The sequence below is a fragment of the Austrofundulus limnaeus genome, unplaced genomic scaffold (genome assembly GCF_001266775.1).
Source record: "Austrofundulus limnaeus strain Quisiro unplaced genomic scaffold, Austrofundulus_limnaeus-1.0 Scaffold2192, whole genome shotgun sequence".
NCBI lineage: Eukaryota > Metazoa > Chordata > Actinopteri > Cyprinodontiformes > Rivulidae > Austrofundulus > Austrofundulus limnaeus.
In genome coordinates, this window is record NW_013954594.1 from 16,558 (window position 1) to 24,331 (window position 7,774).

The window sequence follows — 7,774 nt, forward strand, 5'->3', positions numbered from 1 at the left end:
GAACAAGCTGTTGTATGTGGGGGGTGGGGGTGGGGGGGTGGGTTGTAATGGCAAAGAAGTAAACGGTGCCATTTTTTGCCTGCAGTTTTCACAGGATTTGAAGTTTAACAAGAAGACCGGTAGCAAACTTAGCACTTCAACCTGTGATTACAGAGCTTTAATCTGTTTATTTACGCAGCAAATGCTTCTCGGGAATTATYAAAAGTTAAAAAATTAAGACTCGACAAAAGTAAGTTTAAGACCTTGGAGGAAAATCTGGACGTTTTAAAGACTTTTTTTAGGCCTAAAATTTAGATTTTCAAATTTTAGACTTTTTAGACCCTGCACAAACACTGTAATAAGTTAAACTAARAGTTACTTTAAGGTGTTAATGTTCTCTGTCAGATTGTCGAGTTAATTTGTGCTGCCGTCCTCCTGTCAAGCATCAGCCCAGACCTACTCCATCTTACCTGCACCTTTTTCTTCACATCTGTGCACCCAGGATGTCAAAAACACAGCTGACAAAACTGTGATACATTATAAAGTTATTCTGTTCTCGGACTAGAGTGATATAAACGTTTAGATCAGTAACACTGTCTCCCTCTTTGTCCTGCTAATGTTCGGGACGTTGTGGAGCTCTGCTCTTGGATGTTGAATGAGATTTAAAGCACTTATTATAATTTATAGAATGATTTATTCAGATTAGCTTTGTRGGGATGGAGTAAAATGCTGTGTGGATGGATAAATGAGGGCATAGATTGTGTTGTAAAGTGTTTTGCGTGGCCTGATTGTAWAAAAAGTGGCTATAAAAGTACAGTTAATACACCATTTCATTACAGAAGTAATATTTGTATGTGAACCAGTGGACTGAATGCCATAACTAAAGCAGATACACAACATGTAAAAATATGTTTCTATTAGCTGGGTTTGCCATCATGCCACTATATAATTCTCACAGCTTACCACTGTAGCTGTCAACAAAGCCAGAGGCTGGTGGGGAGTACGGAGGGGCAGGATGTGCAGTGTAACCAGGGTAATTAGGGTTGACATAACCCGCAGAGCCGCCTCCTCCTTGCGGCTTCGGGGTCACCCCGTAGGCTCCGGGGCCGGCCGGTGCGAAGGCCATCGGCGGGGGGTAAGGGACAACACCGGGTGCGGAGGCCCCACCGTGCTCGCCAAACGTTACGGGAAACGTCGGATGATGGAAGGCAGGGGGCTGAGAGGCTCCCACCTCCACCGAGGTGTAGTCGKTCTTCTCGGGGTTCATGATCCTGACAGCCTCGGTGCGAGAGGAGAGTCCGTCAGCGGAGGAAGACTGGAGCGAGAAACATAAAAGATAAAAAAAATAAAAAACGAACAGAACGGTTATATTATAGTGAATAAAAAGCACAGATCCGATGATGGCGGTGCTGCTGTAGGAGATTCCAGGAAGTCAAAGAGGAAGGAGGTCACGTGACGATGTAAACTTCCGGTGTATGCTAACTACCATGCTAATGACGACAAGCGGCTATTTTGTTAAAATACACATTATAAGGAGTTGTGACACTAAAATTACCACTGCTTTGAAGCAATAATAACAATAATAATAAATTAAAAATTCTATTATGTCGTGTTTTGTCACAAATATAAATGTATTAAAATTTGACCGAGACTTTCGAAACATCGATCAAAATGAAAAGCCACATCAGAAATACACACTTAAAACATTCAGCTGAATAAACCTCTCAAATAATAATTTGTGATCGAAATCATTTAAAATATACGTTTTTGCTTCGAGGTTTTTAGTTTCACTTCAGCCAAAAGCGTCACGCTAAATTAGGGAACGAAACAAGCTGGTAAATAACAATTAAAAGTACATTTATTACCTGAAATAAAATATTAAATCCAATCTGCCCTCCTTCGCGATGTTCCGCGGACTTCTTTTTTTATTGTTTTAGGAACTTTGTTGGAACCACCGTGTTCAGACCTCCTCTTCCTCTGTTGCTCGGGAAGCTGCCGCTTTCAAACTCGCTCAAGGTGATCAGACACCAAACATTTGCGACAAAAACAAACAATTTTAAAGTTTTTACCACTTCTTTCTGTTGACGATGCTGTGAAAATCGTTTTCTAGCTCAGATTAAACATGTTAAACATATAGGGACACGTCTCTTAAATTTGTGTTATTATACAATAGTAGTTTAAATAGAGCTTTAATCGCGTTTCCTTAATTTCGAGCATAATTTTATCAAATACAACAATTTTATTGAAAACAGCGCAAACTGAACCCCTGACATTTTTGTTTGGATTAACAGAAGGGTCTTAAATACAGTTTTTCTTGAGCTTAGCATAAAAATACTGATAATTACGATTAGTGTTTGGTAACCAAAACGCACCACGGCGCTCCGTTGCCTTTAATGTAAATTTCCATTAAATCTACAGTGAAAGGCTGTCAAAGTCAACCAAACACTGGGAAATAAAACTAATTAACTCACACCAACCAGCAGGAGTCAGAAGACTACATCCTGTTGAAATAATGTAGAGACRGCGTTTATTTTACTCAGAGTTGTAAAGTAACTAAGAACAAATMCTTTGTTACTGTATTTAACTCGAATTTTTTGGCATCTGTACTTTACTTAATTATTTTTCAGCCTACTTTTTACTTATACTCCTTACATTTTCACACAATTATCTGTACTTTCTAGTTCTTACATTTTTTAAAAAATGTCAAGAAGTAGAAAGTCGTTACTTTTATTTAATTTTTGCTTGTTTTCATTCCAGCTTGTTATTGTAAAAAATAAATACTATCCATATAAACTGTGCCTCCTAGAGTGAATTTAACTGTGGTTGAATGAGAAGTATAAATATATAAAACTCTGATACGTAGTAATTTGTAAACGAATCATGTCACACTCCAGCAGGACATAATCATTCAAATAAAAGTACTGTACTTAAGAAGTATTTGTATTTCATGAATTATATTATTAGCCCTCAGATAGATTTTCATTTTGGGGAAAAGCTTTGTGCAGCCTTGATATATGTATATAAACTGAAACAGCTGGACTAGTGCATCCTAAATTTAACATAAACTCATTATTTTAATACAACAGTCATTTCTGCAGTTTTTGGGGAGGTCACCTCCTAATAAATGTCCTTACAGAAAATCTAACTGCTCATTTTAAATCAATACTTTTACTTTTAATACTTAAGTACAAAAAATATCAGCTACTTTAAGACTTTTACTCAAGTAATATTCCTAAAGGAGACTTTAACTTTTACCAAAGTAATTTTTTGGTAAGATACTTGCACTTTTACTCAAGTTTTACTTTGTGGTACTTTATACAACACTGGTTTTACTCAACTAAACACGGTTGGCCTGTTTTCAGACATGGACTAATGCTAAATTAATCTCAGAAGGTCTAAGAAAATCTCCGAAAACTTAATTAAAATATTGCACAGAAACTCAAAATGTATTTTGTGTTTGATAGCCTGTAGCAGCAAACCTCATGAGCTGTTTTTAACCTGCTGCTGCCCTTGGGTCAAACAGTCCAGGCCTCAATTTTAAAACTGCTGCCTTCTGGGTTACTTTGACTCATCGACAGCAGGAGGATAAAAACTGAGAAAAGAAAAACACACATTATAGAGCACAGACAAGATAAATTTCAATTTATTTCCCAACTTACATTATTTGGAATCATGCAGTACAAGATAAAAACCTTTAATGTCAAAAAGACAAAAAAAAGTGAGAACCTTTTTTTAAAAGTTATAGAAATCCACACGAGCACTGTTCTTTATCCAACCGGTTCAAGTATAAAAGAGATGTTTTTAAGAAACCTCAGAGACAAAATCACAGCGACAAACCTCTCCCACTTGTTTGTTGTTAAACCACATTTAAATCCCAACATGTGCTGGTGGATCACGCCAGATGTAGCAGCAAATGTGGAGATGTTCAACCGCAGATACTTCATTATTGCTCTTAAGCTCCAAAAATAAATACATAAATAGAATATTTTAAAAAAAGGCACAATTAAAACATTTGAACAATTCACATTCAGTAGTGTTTCTTCCCTTTTTTGTTCAGCTTGTAGGCTAATGTAATGAAGAGGGAAGACAACACGAGTGCTTTTTATCAGTTTCAGCTGTCACTTTTCATTTGTACCGTCAAGAAAAAAAAAAAGAAAGAAACACACGTTAAAAGAAAAACTATTCTATTTCACTCCAAACGCTTATAAAACCAATCCTAAAAATACCTCCTGTCCTCCTGTGTGCAGCTTTACCCAACAAAATAATGGTCCAAAACTATGAAATACTGTTTGATAACATTTCATTTGTATTTGTTTTTCTTTTTTAAAGTGAAAGAAACCTGATCATAAGACATAAATGCACTTTGGGGATTTTCATAGAAATTCCACAACGTTTGTAAAAATCTATCAACAGTTTCTAGGAGATCCAGTGAGTTTTGTTCAGTTCACATAAAATATTTCAAAACTAAATAAATATTAAATATTCACATCCAATACTGATCTCACTCCAATAATAAAGTATACAGTTATTCCTTATTTGTCTCTTTTTTCCGGCTCTTTGGTAGAAGGTTAGCTTGGTTAAAATAAGTCAAGTGTTTCTGCCTTCTGACTTTCAACGGATAGTTTGGATCTTTTGAACTTAGGAACAACTAATATCTTACCTGTTGTAGATAGCTTGTAGATTAATGGGATTTCTGCCATGTTGAAACAACGCAACACTTTTAGCTGTTCTCCTCTTCAAAAAATCAGAACTATTGCTTTAACCTGTTCATTCTAACTCGTACCCCGTTTAAAACTGCTGTTTGTTTTTTAGTTGTTTTTTTTTTTACTGCATGCGATCTGCCTGCAGCTGCTGAGGCTGGTATTGGCTGAAGGCTGCAGCGGCGGCAGCAGCTCCCGGAGTGGCGGCGGTAGCGAGCGGCTGTTGGACGGTGTATCCGTACCCGGCGGCGGTCATGTAGCTCGTAGGCGCTGGCGAGGCCGCGTACGGATACTGCTCGTAAGCAGCTGCGGCGGCGGCGGCCGTGGCAGCAGCAGAGTACTGGGCGTAAGCAGCCCCGGTGTAGTCGAGGTAYGGAGACGTGGCGGCGGCAGCAGCAGCTGTCGCTGTAGCAGCAGAGGGCTGCACATGAGGGATCACCACGCTGGGCTGGACGAAGGCCTGAGGGTAGACGTAGTGGGCCGGGATCCTGCCAGACAAAAAAAAAAAAAAGACATAAGTTGAGAGCGCAGCCACACGTCATCTTTCCAACCCTGAAGGTAAAACTGGAAAAAAGCAGGTGCCACATATGTCAACCCAGTCCTCAGAACACAGCAAATCCATTCATTAAAAACTGGAAAAAATAACCTAACCTAGAAACGAAAAGTTAAAAAGCAGCAAAACCACAACAGAAACACAAGTGCAGCTTTTTTATTTTTTAAATTTAAATCTCTTATGTTTTAAAAGCACCTGAATGTGAAACAGTTTAAAAAAGAAGACACACCCAAGCTCTGCACCACTGAAAACCAGATCTGACAAAATGCGAGCTGATCACAAAAACACCACAACATTATCAGTTCAGGGAGCGGACGTTACTCTGCCCACTGACCGGCACGCCAACGCCACACATATGTAGACATGCCCACACGTGTTAATGGCTTCTTAAATACAAACATATGGGGCAAAAAATAGTGCATCACTTTGTTTAAAATGAGCTGCCAAGATGCAGCTTTGAAATACATTTTGGTCTCTTATTGAGTGGGGGCTTTGGAGAAAACAAAGTATGGGATCAATCTTGTGCCAGCAGGAATTGAATTTGAATTGCTCAGATTGAATCTGAATGTGTATAATTTGAAACTGAATGCATTGGTTTGAAAATGAATTTTACTAAATTGAAACTGAATTTAATGGTTTGAAACTGAATTTAAAGTTTTGTATCTGAATTAATTTACTTTGAAACTGTATTTTGATTCAGTTTGACTACTTTCACTTTCAGTTCCATAATTCAGATTTTTGTGTCACATCCTGGTCCTTGAGAAAGCCAGGCAGAGTAATCAAACACAGATCCACAGATTAACAAAGTGTGTTAATAAAAAAAAAAGTTAGGATATTGTGTAAAATCTCATGTTTACCACATCCTTTCTTCTTTTAACAACAGTCTGTAAAGCCAGATTTATACTACATGCGTCTCCGCTCCGCTGCGCTGCAGTGCGCAGGTCGCAGCTGTTCATTTGTGTCTCACTTTATACAGCGTCCGCTCCGGTCCGACAGGGTGCAGGAAGGAGATCGCGCGATAGATTCAGTGATAACAGCAAAAAATAATTAATTCTGTGAAAGACGAACTCCAGACACARCTGAAAMCATTGATATAAAGGCTTTTGGTATCTATGTTGAAACTATCTCGTTGTCGTCTTTCTGAAACTTCTGATTTCAAAATAAAACCCACGTGTATCGTGTGTGTACACATATGCTTCATGCTACATGTTTCCATCTGCTTCCCAAACAGAACGATACATTCTGACAGCATTTGTGTAGAAATATATCCGTATATTTATTAATATAGCTGCAATTTCGACATTATTCCGACAAATTATCCTGCATAAAAGTGTCTTATTTTAAAAATACGGATGTTGTGCTCTTTTCTTTTCCTGTTGGTGTGACGTAATTTTTAAAATTTGACTCCGGCGCAGCTCCAGCGTCCGGCAAAAATAGGATCTGTTCGTATTTTGACATATCGCCGTCCGCTCACCGCCGCCGTGCGCAGCCAGTGTAAACACTCATTGATTAGAATGGGTGTGTATTTGCTGCGGAGCGGAACGCATGTAGTGTAAATTGGGGGTAAACGTCTGAGAACTGAGAGCAGCTGCTGGAGCTTTGAAGAGATTTATCTGATGTATTCTGACTGCTCAACAGTCCTGGCTCATCTTTGTTGGATTATTTTGCTAAAYAGAATCATATATTGTTCTAAAACCTATGCTTGTGTTTCTGCATTGACGCTGTCCGTCTAGATGTGTGTTGCACATGGCAGAGTCACTAATGCGCCCCCAGAGAGGCAGGCTTTTGTACTGTGGTCCYTCTCCTCTTTTGTACAGAACAAAGGTCTCCAACTCTGGACCCATTATCCTGTATGTTTTAGAGGTTTCCCTGCTTCAACACACGACTGACTGACCGGCTTCTGCTAAAACTTGATGAAAATCTGAGTAGGTCATTAAATTATTTGAGTCAGGAGTGCCGAAGCAGAGAAACAGCTGAAACATGCAGGACAGAGGTTCATGAGGAACAGGTTGTGGTGTCGGCGGTTTGGTGTTCCCATACGACTTCTTCTTTGCATGATAGAGCTTTAACCTGCGTTTGTGGCTGGCACATTGAACGGTGTTTACAGACAAGGATTTGTGGAAGTGTTCCTGAGCTCAAGCTGTGAAGTCCAGAACAGAATCAGATCTGTTTTAACGCAGCCGACCCTGAAGGCCTCTGATATTCAGTTTTGTCCTTTTTGCTCAGAGATTTTTTCAGTTTCTTTATATATTTTGACCAGAGTTGTGAAGTAACTACCGGGTAAGTACAAATACTTTGTTACTGTACTTAAGCAGAATTTTTGGGTATCTGTATTTTACTTGAGTAAATATTTTTCAGCCTACTTTTTACTTCTACTACTTACATTTTTTAAAAAAGGTAAGAAGCATAAAGTCGTTACTTTTATTTCATTTTTGCTTGTTTTCATTCCAGCTTGTTATTGTAAAAAATAAAAACTATCCATATAAACTGAGCCTCCTAGATAGAGTGAATTTAACTGTGGTTGAATGAGAAGTATAAATAT

General features: G+C 38.5%; 1 pseudogene; it reads right to left on the reverse strand.

The window, feature by feature from the left end:
* Positions 1–3,604: 3,604 nt before the first annotated feature.
* Positions 3,605–5,167, reverse strand: LOC106537231 (RNA-binding protein 24 pseudogene; annotated as a pseudogene).
* Between the last annotated feature and the right edge of the window lie 2,607 nt (positions 5,168–7,774).